This window comes from Nymphalis io, chromosome 3 (assembly GCF_905147045.1).
Source record: "Nymphalis io chromosome 3, ilAglIoxx1.1, whole genome shotgun sequence".
In the NCBI taxonomy this organism is placed as follows: Eukaryota; Metazoa; Arthropoda; class Insecta; order Lepidoptera; family Nymphalidae; genus Nymphalis; species Nymphalis io.
Window position 1 is genome coordinate 2984681 of NC_065890.1, and position 15168 is coordinate 2999848.

General features: G+C 34.1%; 8 non-coding genes and 1 pseudogene across 8 annotated transcripts; 6 read left to right on the forward strand and 3 right to left on the reverse strand.

Annotated features, from left to right (window-relative positions):
* Positions 1-6827: 6827 nt before the first annotated feature.
* LOC126781514 (U5 spliceosomal RNA) lies at positions 6828-6943 on the forward strand. Its single transcript, XR_007670678.1, has one exon. It is a non-coding gene; the product is annotated as a U5 spliceosomal RNA (small nuclear RNA).
* A 452-nt stretch (positions 6944-7395) lies between these two features.
* Positions 7396-7514, reverse strand: LOC126781490 (5S ribosomal RNA). Its single transcript, XR_007670657.1, has one exon. It is a non-coding gene; the product is annotated as a 5S ribosomal RNA (ribosomal RNA).
* Positions 7515-8333: 819 nt separating this feature from the next.
* On the reverse strand, positions 8334-8452 carry LOC126781476 (5S ribosomal RNA). The gene has a single exon (XR_007670643.1). It is a non-coding gene; the product is annotated as a 5S ribosomal RNA (ribosomal RNA).
* A 331-nt stretch (positions 8453-8783) lies between these two features.
* LOC126781467 (U5 spliceosomal RNA) lies at positions 8784-8899 on the reverse strand. Its single transcript, XR_007670634.1, has one exon. It is a non-coding gene; the product is annotated as a U5 spliceosomal RNA (small nuclear RNA).
* Positions 8900-9892: 993 nt separating this feature from the next.
* LOC126781491 (5S ribosomal RNA) lies at positions 9893-10011 on the forward strand. The gene has a single exon (XR_007670658.1). It is a non-coding gene; the product is annotated as a 5S ribosomal RNA (ribosomal RNA).
* Positions 10012-12938: 2927 nt separating this feature from the next.
* LOC126781492 (5S ribosomal RNA) lies at positions 12939-13057 on the forward strand. The gene has a single exon (XR_007670659.1). It is a non-coding gene; the product is annotated as a 5S ribosomal RNA (ribosomal RNA).
* An 867-nt stretch (positions 13058-13924) lies between these two features.
* On the forward strand, positions 13925-14040 carry LOC126781519 (U5 spliceosomal RNA). The gene has a single exon (XR_007670682.1). It is a non-coding gene; the product is annotated as a U5 spliceosomal RNA (small nuclear RNA).
* A 540-nt stretch (positions 14041-14580) lies between these two features.
* On the forward strand, positions 14581-14699 carry LOC126781493 (5S ribosomal RNA). Its single transcript, XR_007670660.1, has one exon. It is a non-coding gene; the product is annotated as a 5S ribosomal RNA (ribosomal RNA).
* Positions 14700-14767: 68 nt separating this feature from the next.
* On the forward strand, positions 14768-14885 carry LOC126781504 (5S ribosomal RNA; annotated as a pseudogene).
* The last annotated feature ends 283 nt before the right edge of the window (positions 14886-15168 follow it).

Sequence of the window (15168 nt, forward strand, 5' to 3'; positions counted from 1 at the left end):
TTAAATGCTGCTAAAAAACCTTGAGATGTAAAATCACTAACGACCTCAAGATGCACTGCACGCGTAGCCATACATACAAACACACAAACATATCCTTTGTGGGAATGGTGGCCACGGCCCTTGGTTGTTCTTATTTGTATGGGTCCTGCATAATCCACTCCACTAACAAAAAATGGACGATTAACAGAGATGCGTGCTGTAGGTAATTGACCCATAAATTGTTCATGAGTAGAAGCTCTAAAACGTGCGCAAATGACACATTTCCTGTACTGTTCCTTGACTAAATTTTTTATACCAATAATCCAATATTTTCCTCTGAGGAAGCTGGTCATCATTTGTGGTCCTCCGTGTAATGTTTTTTCATGTGCATCTGCAACCATTAACTTCGTAAAATGACCACTTCTTGGTATGATAATTGGATGTTTGACCTCATCACTGACATTCGAATTGTCTATTCGACCCCGGACTCTCAATAATCCATCTTCATCTACAAATGGGGTAAGTGAATATAGTTTACTCTTTTTAGGCATTACTTTCATTTTATTAAAATATAAAATATCTTCGGCAAATTCCTGTCGTTGACATTGTTTTATACATGTTATTAATGCAACTTTTAATTCTTCACACGTTAGCAAATAAGTAAACTGAGGTCGAGGTTCCTTAGATTTCTTGAAATGTAAGAAGCGCCTACAATACGCAATTACTCGAATCATTCTTTTTAATCGCGAAAATCTTTCACAAAGTGATTGAAACGTTTCATTTATATTAATACAATAAGCTTTAATTTTCCTTTCTTCTAAATTAGTACCGACATCTGGTTTGTCATAATGTACAATATCATTACAAAGCCAACTGGGTCCGTTCATCCATAAAATATTGTTTTGTAAGTCACTAGGAGTCATCCCACGTGACGCGATGTCTGCTGGGTTTTCACCAGACTTAACATGTGACCATTGATTACTTTCAAGTGTTGTCAATATATCTGATACTCTATTCGCTACAAAAGTTTTCCATCGACTAGGGTGGCCACGCAGCCATGCCAGCACTATTGTCGAATCGGTCCACGCATGTATATTGGATGGTTCTACGTGTAGCATTGTTGCGACTTCTTTTAATAATTTTGTAAGTAACGTTGCACCACACAGCTCTAATCGAGGTATTGATATTTGCTTTATTGGTGCTACTTTTGTTTTGGACGTGAACAAGTTTACATGAATTCGTCCGTCTTTATCGAGCACTCTTGCATAAACAACAGCAGCATAGGCTGCATTTGATGCGTCACTAAATCCATGCAATTCTAATTTTGAATAAGTTGATTGGAGTCCAATCCAACGCTTTATTTAGACTTCAGACAATTTTTTTAAACTCTTGCGATACTCTTCCCATTCCTTTTTCAACGAAGATGGTAACTCCTCGTCCCACGAGATACCTGACATCCACAATTTTTGGATTAAAATTTTTGCTGGTATAATACACGGCGAAATCCATCCAAGTGGATCATAAAGCTTAGATATATCCGAAATCACACGTCGTTTAGTAACTGGAATAATTTGTTCTTCTAGATGTACTGAATATACGAATTTATCTGTTGATCTATTCCAAGTCAGCCCTAAAACCTTTGTCATATGGTCGGTTATCATTTCCATAGATTCTTTACTTTTTTCATTTTTGCTCAAAATTTTCATAACTAATTTGCTATTACTTGACAATTTTTGTAGCTTAAAGCCGCCTCTCATCATCAAATTATTTAATTCCTTGTACAGAAATATTGCTTCATTAGACGTGTCACAAGTGGTCATAAGGTCATCGACGTAAAAATCATCCAAAACTCTTTTAGCAAAAGGAAATTGTGTACCTTCATCCAAAGCCAATTGCTGTAATGTTTTGACTGCTAGATAGGGAGCTGCGGATGTGCCAAAGGTAACGCGAAGAAGTCTGTAATCTTTTAAGTCATCCTCTGGATTTCTGCGCCAAACGAGTCTTTGATAGTCCACATCCTGTTGAGCTACTTTAACCATTCTGTACATCTTCACAATATCCGCGACAAGGCAAATTGGACCTAGGCGAAATTTCATAATTAAATGTCGTAGATCTGGTTGTAGACGTGGTCCTATCATGAGATCGTCATTAAGAGAAATGCCATTCTCACCCTTACATGATGCATCAAAGACTACTCTCACTTTTGTTGTAGCCTTATCTTCACGAATCACTGCATGATGTGGCAAGTAAACAGCTTCTGTATTTTTATTAAATTTGATTTGTTCCATATGACCTAATTGCAAGTATTCTTCAATAGTGTCATCATATTGTTTTTTCAAATCTCTATTTCTGATTAATCTTTTTTCTTGTCCATAAAACCTGCGCACAGCTATTTCTCTTAAATTTCCATATTTTGATGCTGGGGTTTCTTTTGTAAAAGGCAATCTTACTATATATCGTCCTTTACAGTCTCTTTTTGTTGTGGTCGCAAACAAATCTTCACATTTTTGTTCCTCTGGTGTTAAGCGTTGATTTATTTTATCGGTAGGTTCTGCTTCTAGTTCCCAAAACTTCTTGAGAAGTTCATCATCGCTCATTTGTGTATGTAAATTCACAAATATACTGTGAGTGGTAGGTGAAATAACTTGACCTGACAGTACCCAACCCAAATTAGTCTTCTGTGCTATGGTGGTGCCATAAGGGCTACGAAGGAGACCTTCCTCTATTATTTTTCCATAGACATCACTCCCCAATAAAATATCGATTTTACCAGGAGTGTGGTAATTTGGATCTGCTAACTTCAAATTTTTAAGTTCAGGCCAGTTATTCATGACTATTGGTTTGATTGGTAAAAACGATGTTAATCTGCTCAAAACATGAGCACCCAATTCAATTACAGTTTCAGTGTCATGGATTGATGATATAGCTATATTGACTACAGCCTTTGAGGTCAACACACTAACATTACCACCCAATCCACACACCGAACTCTTTACAAAAGTTTTCTTGACTCCAAGTAACTGTACTGCTGATTCTGTTATAAATGAGGCCTGTGACCCCTGGTCGAGCAAAGCTCTCAGCAGTTGGTAGCTTCCATTTTTAGTTTGGACCCTGACTAATGCAGTAGCTAATAATACCTGAGTATATTTATCCTTGCTAGAATAACAATTAGTAACCATATTCAATGGTTGGTCAGTCTGCGGTTGATCATCACTAAAATGCATTGACTCAACAGCATGGTTAACAGGTACCGCAGACGCGATCGATCGATTTGGTTTTTGAGGATGAAGTAGTGTATGGTGTTTACGGTTACAGATCCGACATGAGGTACGTAAGAAACAAGATTTTACACTATGGTTAGACCCAAAACAATTGAAACAAAGCTTTTGCTTTTGCACAAAATCTATACGAGTCTTATAATCAGCATGATGAAATTTTTTACATTGAAACATTTTATGATTTTCCGAGCAAAACGGACATACGGTAGATGAAGCAGAAGAGACGTGATGTGCCTTAGGTTGATTATAATTATTTGATTTAAATCTACTTGTAGTAGGTTCCAAGAATTCCAATGCTCTAAAACGACTTATTAAAAATTCTTCGAATTGAGAAAAGGTAGGTAAATCATCGGTTAACTCATTTGATTTTATTTCCCATTGTTTGCGGGTATCACAATCTAACTTTTGACAAACTAAATAAATAAGTAACACATCCCATGAATCGGTACAGATACCAATATTAGACAATGCATTTAAACTATCTTTCGTTGTGTCTAAAAGGTTCTTTATACCATTGGCCGATTGCATGGTTAAATTATTTTGCGAAAATAAACGTTTAAAAATACAATTAGCTAAGAATCTTTTATTGTTATATCGCTCTTGTAATTGTGACCAACACGAAATATAATTAGCATCAGTAATAGAAATATGTCGTAACAGCTGTTCGGCTTCTCCCGATAAATTAGTTTTTAAATAATGCAATTTTTGAACATTATCTAATTGCTTATTATTATGAATAACTGATACAAATAAATCCCTAAACGTCGGCCATTCCGTGTACTTACCAGAAAAAACGGGTAGTTTAATATCCGGTAATTTTATAGGAATAGGATAACCGCCATTTTTAGCTATAGTCGATGATTCCGATTTTTCTGATAAGTTAACACTTTTAACTTTTAATAAATAATCTTTAAGTTCACATTTATATGCAGTATACTCTTCTTCAATTAACTCATACATATTCATACTAAAATAATCACAATTAAACTTAGATTCCTGGGTAGCTATGTCAATTATTTGCTTATGAGTGACCTTAACCTCACTCCAAATATCATTTAATATTTCAAGTCTAGTTTCTATATAGGATTGCGTAATTCTAGACTTTGGTGACTTTTTAAAGTTTGCCAAATTTCTTTGTATTTGACCCCGATGATCTTCTTGGTACTTAATAAATTTTTCCATATTTATTGTTATAATAAAGTTCGTTTGTATAATTAATTAAATTTTCCAATTAATTATTAAATTGTACTATTCAAATAAATTATTATACTAAATAATTGTTGATTAACTTATAACTTAGTTCACTAAATGTTTTTATAAAACCGTTACGATTTTTTATAAAGTTCAAATTATCATTTATTTTTCACGTTACTTCACGTTCACTTTTATATAAATAAACTCAGTACCTCGGTTTATAAACTTTCCTCATCTGGAAATGCTCGCAGCCAGCAGTAACTTCTTGAACTAGCAAAGCTTGGTTTTCAATGATGACTAACGGCACCCGGCACCCGACACCCGGCACCCAGCTTCGGACACCCAGCACTTGGCATACAGCAAGCAGCACCAGCGACCCGGCCTCAGCAGTCTTGACTTTGTTTCTATTTCAACTTTGTCAGGTCTTGGCTCCTGAATAACTTTTGGTTGGTCACACAGGAACTACTCACGTATTAATAGCCGTTTTGCTTATATCTGTATGTTATCTCCTTTATATTCTCTTCATTTTTTCATTATTTGATTAATTTATTTTCAACTAATTTGTTATTTATCCGACTCGAAGAACCATGAATAAAACTCATGTGTTTCGTACAACGGTTTATTGCAGACAAAAAAAAAAACAAAAAATACATCGTCACTACGATACGGTGACCCGCGTAAAACCCAATCTACCCACAACTTATTATATTAACAGGCGTCAACAAAGAGGCATCCTTCGGGCAGGCATCGCGGGGGTGGCTAGTGCAGAATATTCTTCCCGACTGTTCTGGTCGTCATCTCGTTTGGGCTGTACTACTACTTACCATCAGGTGGAGTAGAGTCATTTCATCAAAAAATAAATTTAAAAAAAGGGGAGAAAATAAAAAAATGATTGTTTTGGTTTTGTTATTAGAATAGTTAATTAAGTCCGAATCATTATTGCTATTACTTATTTTAAGACTTAAAGATTGTACGATAATTACAGAAAAACTAAAATTTAACGAAGACGGTTAAGTTAAATTTCACTTACTAGACTTTCTGAAATTTATATTTAAAAAAAAAACAAACTGAATGCATTTTTTTTTTATAGAATAGGAAGGTGGACGAGCATATGGGCCACCTGATGGTAAGTGGTTACCGAACGCCCTTAGACATTGCCATTGTAAGAAATGTCAACCATCACTTATAGCCAATGCGCCACCAACCTTGGGAACTAAGATTTTATGTCCCTTGTGCCTGTAATTACACTGGCTCACTCACCCTTCAAACCGGAACACAACAATATCAAGTATTGCTGTTTTGCGGTAGAATATCTGATGAGTGGGTGGTACCTACCCAGACGAGATTTCTCATAGTTATTAGTTGTGATAAAAATCAGAATTAGTTCTAAATGTTGTATTGTTTGCCTAAGCGTGGTCTCCACTCCAACACGTGTCGGCTCCATCGGCCATCAATGCGCCTGGAGACATGACCAGCCCACTTCCACTTCAGCGAGCTAATTCTATGTCAACTATATAGCAATCAATTATTAAGCAAATTAATAAAAAAAATGTCATCAAAACATTTAGTCCGACGTATGGGGTCTATCTCGCTACACGATGGAAATTCTTGTCATTGTTTTCATAACTACAGTCTCTTATTATATAAGTATTTGACAAATTGTACAAATTCCCTAACGGATCTTATCGAAACTTATTACTTTAGTTTTAGAAAACGTGTTTTTTTAAAGGGAGATCAATTCAATGGAACCCATATGTGCCTTATGTAAATATTTTTGCTACGAGATCGAAAAGACGTAACAAAAAAGTTTAGTCAACTATATACTTTTTATATTTTAGTTATGACTGAAATAGTTCATTGTTACTCCAAAAGTTAAGAGTGTGCAGTGCAGTTAACTTAATTGTTTAGGGCACTTGCATAATTTGCCTATTTCATAATTATGACCTTAGTGATGACTTTATTCCCGATAATTTAAATCACCTAATCTACACTAAATCCATTTAGACACATATTTTGTAAGAGGAAATTTAAACTCTTCGCTATTCCTTTCATTGCTTTTAAGTACGAAGATGTTAGGTAACATCTTATTTCTTTATATAATCAACATAAACTATAAGCGATGTAATGTTAACAAAATATACAAGACAATTATTGCTCAAGATTATCTATTCTCTTCGCTTAAATATGAAACACAAATGAAAATTAACTAACATTTCTTATATTTAATTAGATACAAGACGTCATCCAATAAAGGACGCCCTTTAGTTTGTACATACGACGCCGATAGATGTCGCTTATCAACTTTATAACTTTTCTATATCGCGATGTCAAGTTGTTAAATTCAAAACATCAGTGATCTTTGAAACTTGGTGTCAGTATCTCTGGTTTCCCTTCAAAACGAACAAATCTTTCGCCTTTTACTAAAGATTTCCGTGGAGGGGAACACTCAAATGAGTCTTAGATATTTTTGACAGTTCTGCTTCGGCAGGATTAATAAATATTTATCAACCTATATAAAAATACAAGAGGTCCAACTACATAACACTCTGTAATTCGGTATGGACATTTTTATCAATAGTTTTACGTATGAAAGTGCAGGTGCTGTAATAATATAATTGTTTTATGCTCATTAATTTAGTTTCGCGATAATTTTTTTAGTTGATGTTCGAAATTTACAATTAAGTTACAAGAGCATCAATTAAGATACAAGAGATGACAATATCATCTATTTTAGATACTTTATCATGCATACCAGATTAACCAGATTTCACCAATTAGTTACCGTACAAAGCGGTCTTTAACGTTATAAAACAGGAAGTCAGTGTTATTATGCCATCAAAAGAATACATATAAGATTTAGCTCTAATTGTGGTAGGTACAATGTATTTTTAATGAAATCCTAACATCCGATTTTTTGACCAATTTTTGGTCGTAGAAATAAAAAAGCCAACGGCACGCGGTGTTCCCAGGCGGTCACCCATCCAAGTACTGAACGCGCCCGACGTTGCTTAACTTCGGTGATCGGACGAGAACCGGTGTATTCAACGTGGTATGGACGTTGGCGATAACTGTGGCAAATTCAATGTACACACGTTATTTAAAAAAAAATCTAATTAAAAAAGTTATAAAAACAAATTTGGATTTCTATAAATATTCTAACACCTTATGGTCACACATCAAAGCAATTGAAAAGCAAAAGCAATAATTAAGGAAATTAATTAAAAAATTGTCTTATCAAAATATTTAGCTCTACGTATGGGCTCTCCCTCCCGCTACATGATGGAAATTCTCGTAAGTGTTTTCATAACTATCAGTCTCTTATTATATAAGTATTTGACAAGTCATACAAATTTCCTAACGGATCTTATAGATCTTCGTGGAGGCTTAGATTTCCGTGGATGGGAACACTCAAATGAGTCTCAGATATTTTTGTCAGTTCTACTTCGGCGGGATTAATAAGCACTTATTGATAGCATTATGTTAGTTGCTTATAGTTAAATAGAACTCACCATATTATTGAAATATTTGCATGCGAACCATTATAGGTAAAACTTGTACTATGATACAACTTATGTGTCGCGTTTAGGAAAAGGTTTTAGTATACTTAATACATTATTATTAAACAGCAGCTGCACTACGCACTCTTCCCTGCTGCATAAGCGTAATCTAATGTTCAATGAAAATAAAAATAAAAAGTGTGAAAACTTTTTAGTTTTACCCAATTACGAAAATAATCGCGGCCTAAAAATTACGAAACGAGAAAATATGATTTCCGCAATTCTTATCTACCGTTTACCAAGAGTTCAACTATTTATTTTTAAACCTTATAAATAGTCATTACAGTAAATTATACTAACTGTTGTAGAAGTACGCAAAACAAAAGGCCAACGGCACGCGGTGTTCCCAGGCGGTCACCCATCCAAGTACTGAACGCGCCCGACGTTGCTTAACTTCGGTGATCGGACGAGAACCGGTGTATTCAACGTGGTATGGACGTTGGCGATTGCAAATCTAATAATAGTGAACCAAACTTACAACTAAGTCTAAAATATATTTTTATTTTTAGATTCCATTAAGAGTGTTGAATGGTAGAACACAAGATTCTATTCGATACGAATTAAAACAATAAAGTTAGACTTACACCTATAAACATACATTGAAATTAAGCTTTTCCAAAATATTCTAATATTTTATGGTCACTGTACTTAAAAACAATACAAAGAATTAAGTGATTTAACCTACTTTCATTGAAAACATGGGGTCTTTTTCTATTAAAGTAAGAAATAGTTATTCAGACTCCCATAATTATTTATAGATTTCTATGTATTTATTAATCCTGCCGAAGCAGAACTGTCAAAAATATCTAAGACTCATTTGAGTGTTCCCCTCCACGGAAATCTTTAGTAAAAGGCGAAAGATTTGTTCGTTTTGAAAGGAAACCAGAGATACTGACAACAAGTTTCAAAGATCACTTGTGTTTTGAATTTAACAACTTGACATCGCGATGTAGAAAAGTTACTAAGTTGATAAGCGACATCTATCGGCGTCTTGTGTACAAACTAAAGGGCGTCCTTTATTGGATGACGTCTTGTATCTAATTAAATATAAGAAATGTTAGTTAATTTTCATTTGTGTTTCATATTTAAGCGAAGAGAATAGATAATCTTGAGCAATAATTGTCTTGTATATTTTGTTAACATTACATCGCTTATAGTTTATGTTGATTATATAAAGAAATAAGATGTTACCTAACATCTTCGTACTTAAAAGCAATGAAAGGAATAGCGAAGAATTTAAATTTCCTCTTACAAAATATGTGTCTAAATGGATTTAGTGTAGATTAGGTGATTTAAATTATCGGGAATAAAGTCATCACTAAGGTCATAATTATGAAATAGGCAAATTATGCAAGTGCCCTAAACAATTAATTTAACTGCACTGCACACACTTAACTTTTGGAGTTACAAAGAACTATTTCAGTCATAACTAAAATATAAATAGTACATAGTTGACTAAATTTTTTTTGTTTGTCTTTTTGATCTCGTAGCAAAAATATTTACAGAAGGCACATATGGGTTCCATTGAATTGATCTCCCTTTAAAAAAACACGTTTTCTAAAACTAAAGTAATAAGTTTCGATAAGATTTTAAAAATGGAAATTTGTACGATTTGTCAAATACTTATATAATAAGAGACTGTAGTTATGAAAACAATGACAAGAATTTCCATCGTGTAGCGAGATAGACCCCATACGTCGGACTAAATGTTTTGATGATATTTTTTTTATTAATTTGCTTAATTATTGCTTTTGCTTTTCAATTGCTTTGATGTGTGACCATAAGGTGTTAGAATATTTATAGAAATCCAAATTTGTTTTTATAACTTTTTTAATGAGATTTTTTTTTAAATAACGTGTGTACATTGAATTTGCCGCAGCTATTGCCAACGTCCATACCACGTTGAATACACCGGTTCTCGTCCGATCACCGAAGTTAAGCAACGTCGGGCGCGTTCAGTACTTGGATGGGTGACCGCCTGGGAACACCGCGTGCCGTTGGCTTTTTGCTTATGTGAAATTAGAAGTTTGTGTGTTCTTTCTGTAAATATTGTACAATGTATTTATTAACCAAATCGCCAACGTCCATACCACGTTGAGTACACCGGCTTTCGTCCGATCACCGAATATCCGATACTTGGATGGTTGACCGCCTGGGAACACCGCGTGCCGTTCGCTTTTTGCTTATGTTAAACTAGCGGGTCGCCAGCGGCGTCACCCGTGACATAATCAAAAATCCAGTTAAATGGGATAAAAGGGCCAAAATATTTTAATTATGTTGGGTATATTTTAACTGCGATAAAGCTTGAAGAAGTAACAAATAATCAAAACTCATACGACCTTTCTTATTTATGAAATGAATGTTGTTTTGGTTTTGGCAACTCGCAAATAGTCATATTAACTTAAAAAGGGTCAGTTATTTTGAAAGGACAGACAGAAACTTCAATTTTATTAATTTGTATAGATGTGATAAAGCGTGAAGAAGAACCAAATATTCACAACACACACAACTGTTCGTATTCATAATACGAGTGTGATTATTATTCTAGTAATTAAAGAAATATGGATATACTGAATTATTGCAATGCCTCCTTATATATTATATAAGGTGTAGTATATCCATTTGTCAGGACAACTATATCATTGGCATGACTTACACGTGAACACGCTACATGTACTCAAAACTAAAAGATTACCTCATAACTAATGATAACAATAAAAGATGTACTAAAAAGTTATAGAAAAAAATTACAATACCTTCTATTGTAATTGAATTATCATTAATAATAAAACTAAACAATTGAATGCAAGCAATATTAAACCCTACAACTAAGGAATAGGTAACCTTAAAAGTAAAAAGTAATAGTCTATAAACTAAAATATAAAAATAAAACAAATTTATAACTTAGGTTAATCATTGCAACCTAACGCTACAAAGTATTCTATATAGTAATATAATATAATATAATCCTAATATGGCAGAAGGTCACTCTACTCCGGAAATCTGGACACCGCGAGTCAGAATTGACTTCCCGATTCAGAAATTTAGCACACCGCTATCATATACATATATTATGTCGGCAGAGATACGCACGTTTTAATAGCTTTGATAGAATCAACAGATTTTGATGAAATAACTAAACGGAACATTGAAATACATCTTATAATAATTCTGTTATTTCAATTTGGTATTTTTAGCCATTTCAAAGATTAGCCCGGCCATCACCGCCTAACTGTGACAGCAATTCCATCGCGCACAAAGAAATTTGGCAACTCCTTTTTTTGTCGCACTTCCAAAAATGGAATTCTTTACCAGCTCACGTGTTCCCCTCCTCTTACAACCCGGGTTCCTTCAAACGAGGCGTGAAGAGGCGTCCTTCGGGCAGGCATCGTGGGGGTGGCTAGTGCAGAACATTCTTCCCGACTGTTCTGGTCGTCATCGCGTTTGGGCTGTACTACCACTTACCATCAGGTGGAGTAGAGTCATTTCATCAAAAAATAAATTTTAAAAAAAGGGGAGAAAATAAAAAAAAATATTGTTTTGGTTTTGTTATTAGAATAGTTAATTAAGTCCGAATCATTATTGCTATTACTTACCTTAAGACTTAAAGATTGTACGATAATTACAGAAAAACTAAAATTTAACGAAGACGGTTAAGTTAGTTTCACTTACTAGACTTTCTGAAATTTATATTTAAAAAAAAAATCAAACTGAATGCATCAGTATTAACCGTGGTATAGACGTTTGAAATTTAAAATAAGACAAACATATGTGAATTCCCATATAAGTTATGATTTCTCATAGTTATTAGTTGTCATAAAAATCAGAATTAGTTCTCAATTACCAGGTCGGGCCAATAAAAAAGTTATTGGGTTTTTCTGTCAAAAAATTCTCAGTAGCAGCCCGGAGTCTGGAAGTTGGAAGTGTATATACTTCCGTGCCTCGGAAAGCACGTAAACCTGGTCCTACGCCTGAACTCTTTCCGGTCGTGTCGGATTGCCGTCCTATCGGATTATGAGAGTTAGGGAATAGAGAATGCATCTTTGTTTGCGCATACACTCGTGTACTATAATATGTCATGTGCAGTTGGCTAATCTCTCTTGAGATTGGCCACCGTGGCCGAAATCGGTCTGGACGACCTCATCTTACTATTTGGTTTTGGGTGCTCGGCGTATTCGGCCATTTTTTTTGTATTCTACTGCAAACCGAATACTTTAAATTATAATTAGTAAAGAAGTGTAGTAAAGTCACTTTTCTTTTTATTAATGCTGAACATACTAGTTACATTGCTAGATTTAGAAAGGGCTTTCTCTATACATATCTACATGGAGATCAGTTTAACGAAAAGCATATGTGCCTTATGTAAATATATTTGATAGGAGGTCAAAATTATGTAACTAATGAATTTTAAACTAAATATTAATAATAAGTGTATTAGTTATAAATAAATAAACACTCATAAAACCAACTACATATGTAATTATAGAGTCATAGGTGTGTGACTAGTGAAATAGGTCATTGTTACTCCAACAGTTAAGGATGCAGTTAACTTAATTGTTAGTGCGCTTGCATAATTTGTCCATTTCATAATTATTACTATTTGATAGGGATTCATAGTGATGACTTTTTTCCCGAAAGATCATATAATCTAAGACACATATTTTTTAAGATGAAATTTCAATTCTTGGCTATCCCTTCCGTTGCTTTTAAGTACGATGACCCTTCAATATTATATTACAAGTTATAGTTTAAATTAGAACTTATGTAATGTCAACAAAATATACAAGACAATTATAAAAAAACACATGACGTCCGTTGTCAATCATGATGTGTGACCATAAAGTGTTAGAATATTTATAGAAATCCGAATTTGTTTTTATAACTTTTTTTTTTTTTAAAACGTGTGTTCATTGAATTTGCCATAGTTATCGCCAACGTCCATACCACGTTGAATACACCGGTTCTCGTCCGATCACCGAAGTTAAGCAACGTCGGGCGCGTTCAGTACTTGGATGGGTGACCGCCTGGGAACACCGCGTGCCGTTGGCTTTTTGTTTTACGGACATCTACATAAGTTAGTATATTTTGCTTCCATATTAATTTATACGAGATTCTTTACGAGCTGCAAATAAATCGGTCAAAGAATTAAACACGTGCAATTAACAGCATAATTTAAAAACTGTACAAGTAGTAAATCTGTTTTTTCTGTTCAATTCTAAGGGTCAACTGTTATGGGTCCAATGACGGTCAACATTGCAGATTAATGGAGTTTTACCTACAAAGGCAATAAACATTTTTTTTTAAAAAACAATAACTATCCGGCCAGTATGCACTATGCATATAAAGAATTAGCGCGTTTGATTTTGTTTTGAAGTACTCGAATACAACATTTAAATAAATGTGTAGTTGTAATTGACTTCATGACCTTAAGAGGCCTTTCATAGGTAGAACATAGCGCAGTGGCAGCCTGGGGTCAGATACCTTAGCTTTTATCGCCATCTATGCTTTAGACCCATGTATATTTTATTCACAACTCAAGTTGCTAGATGTCGCCCTTTTTTTCAATTCTCACTTGCGCCATCTATTATGTATTTGAGGAAATAAAAATAGCCCGATGAGTAGCTGGAAATAGTGATGTCCGAATGTTTGTATGGGATTGAATATCTGTATTATATGATCTGTGGTTATGTTAACAAAATATAAAAGGCAATCAATTATTGCTCAAGATTTTAGCTTCTTTTAAGAGAAGCTAAACAAAAATGTTAATAAGCTAACATGTCTTATAACTAAAAGATAAAAAAGAACATCCCTGGTATGTACAACGGTCACCAATAGATGTCGCTTATCAACTTTTTACTTTTTCTACATCCCGATATTTCATTCAAAACATAAGTGATCTATTAAATGATTCAACATTATCTCTGGTTTCCCTTCAAAACGAATAAATCTTTCGCCTTTTACTAAAGATTTCCGTGGAGGGGAACACTCAAATGAGTCTTAGATATTTTTGACAGTTCTGCTTCGGCAGGATTAATAATTACTTAGCGTTATCGTTTGATAGATAAATAAGGAGTCTGAATAACTATTTCAAATTTTAATAGAAAAAAACCCCATATTTTCAATAATAGGAGATTAAATCACTTAATTCTTTACATTGCTTTTAAGTACGGTGATCCTAAAATATTAGAAGATTTTGGAAATTCGTTTTTGTGTTCATAACTATTTAAAAAAAAAACAAATTAAAATACCAATTTTATTTGATACATTAAATATGCTTCAACAATCGCCAATTGTAGTGTACGTTTTAAAGTTATTTCTGATGGCAGGAATTGCTTATCATTCTATCGTCGAACATTTATTTTTGTTGTATTGTTGTTGTGTCGTGAGTACGTCATTGTAATAACTACCTAACTTTCAATGTATGTTTTTAGGTGTAGGTTTAACTTTATTGTTTTAAATCGTATCGAATAGAATCTTGTATTCTACCTTTCAACGTTTTTAATAGAATCTTAAAATAAAAAAATATTTTAGGTTAGTTGTAACTTTGGCTTACTATTTTTAGATTGGCAATCGCCAACGTCCATACCACGTTGAATACACCGGTTCTCGTCCGATCACCGAAGTTAAGCAACGTCGGGCGCGTTCAGTACTTGGATGGGTGACCGCCTGGGAACACCGCGTGCCGTTGGCTTTTTGCTTATGTAATATTTCCATGTTTTCTTTCTGTAAATATAGTACAGTGTATTTATTAATCCAATCGCCAACGTCCATACCACGTTGAATACACCGGTTCTCGTCCGATCACCGAAGTTAACAACGTCGGGCGCGTTCAGTACTTGGATGGGTGACTGCCTGGGAAAACCGTGTGCCGTTGGCTTTTTGCTTATGTAAAATTTAAATACCGTGTGTTCTTTCTGTAAATATAGTACGGTGTATATATTTATCTAATTGCCAACGTCCATACCACGTTGAGTACATCGGTTCTTGCGACCAAAAACTGGTCACATAATCGGTAGTATGAACGTTGGCTGGCGAGTTTATTAAAAAATACATTGTATCTACTATAATTATAGCGAAATCTAAAATGTATCCTACTGATGACAACTGTTTTTAAAACAGTAAAAAACCGCTTTGTACGGTAACTTTAACCGGTAAAATAA